At 37.7% G+C, this 1,312-nt stretch overlaps 1 pseudogene; it reads left to right on the top strand.

Moving 5' to 3' along the window:
- The first annotated feature begins 398 nt into the window (after positions 1–398).
- LOC147850843 (large ribosomal subunit protein uL29 pseudogene) lies at positions 399–946 on the top strand (annotated as a pseudogene).
- Positions 947–1,312: the final 366 nt, after the last annotated feature.

Genomic DNA, 1,312 nt, shown 5'->3' with positions numbered 1-1,312 from the left:
TCCATCTATACATAGAACATACACACAAACACAAAACACATACCTTACATACTCACATGACATACATACAATACATACAATACAATATGCACATATATACACACATGCCATACATACAATATGTACATATATATACACACACAAGACATACATATATACACATCTACATATGCACATATATACAACATACACACACACAAAACACATACAATACATACATATAATGCATACATGATACAATCAACGCTAATTGTTAAAAAAAATGGGGGAAGAAAGGGGGGGAGATTACAAATTTACATATGTACACATATGTGTGTTATGTTTTGGCAAAAAGTGGGGGAAGGAAGAAAGGCGGGAGAGAGAGAGAGAGAGAGTCACAATGTCTCTCTTGCGAAGAGGAAGAAGAAGACACACATCTCTGCTTCGCAGCAGCCATGGTTAAGATCAAGGTTCATGAGTTGCGATCTAACAGCAAGCCTGAGCTTTAGAACCAGTTGAAAGAACTAAAGGCTGAGTTAGCTCTTCTCAGAGTGGCTAAAGTCACTGGTGGTGCTCCAAACAAGCTGTCAAAAATTAAGGTTTTTAGGCTCTCTATAGCTCAGGTATTGACAGTTCTCTCTCAGAACCAAAAAGCTGCTCTTAGAGCGGCCTACAAGAAGTCTAAGTTGCGGCCTCTGGACTTGCGTTGCAAGAAGGCAAGGGCCATTCGAAGGCGACTAACCAAGCATCAGGAAGCATGAAGACTGAGAAGCAAAAGAAGAAGGAAACATATTTCCCCAAGAGGAAGTATGACTTAAAAGACTAACTGGAAGATGGTTAGAGAGATGGTACCTGTCCAAGTCAAATAAAAGTAAATGTAATGGACATTAAGGGAATATTATTGTTAAAAGATTTTTGTAGTTGAGTGGTTTTGAAGAAGATAGAAAGATTGTATGTGAAAGTTTAATGGTACTTTGCTAGACATCTACTACGACTAGGGAGCTCGACCTCGACAATGACGACACCACCAACTTCTTCTCTGACTCCATCCCTGACTCTCGACTCTGTCGACAATGATTTTGATGACTCTGACATTGCTTAGCTTCTTTGGAATGTCGCATAGCAGAGATTATCAACAAAGGTAATGTAGTGAACGTTGACTTAATGTTGAATCTTAATGGATGTCCAATAAGTTCTAAATGCTACTTAATGTTACTCTAATTACAAAATATTCACTATTGCTTTTTGAAAGAAGTGTTTATCTCAAGGTTGAGAAATTTTTTCAACATGATGTATGTTCAATGATCTATATGGTTTTTGAGATTGATGGACA

Source organism: Azolla caroliniana, unplaced genomic scaffold (assembly GCF_043228905.1).
Source record: "Azolla caroliniana isolate FFs.n. ecotype wild unplaced genomic scaffold, voAzoCaro1.0.p SCAF_20, whole genome shotgun sequence".
Lineage (NCBI taxonomy): Eukaryota > Viridiplantae > Streptophyta > Polypodiopsida > Salviniales > Salviniaceae > Azolla > Azolla caroliniana.
This window is presented reverse-complemented; position numbering and strand designations above follow the sequence as displayed.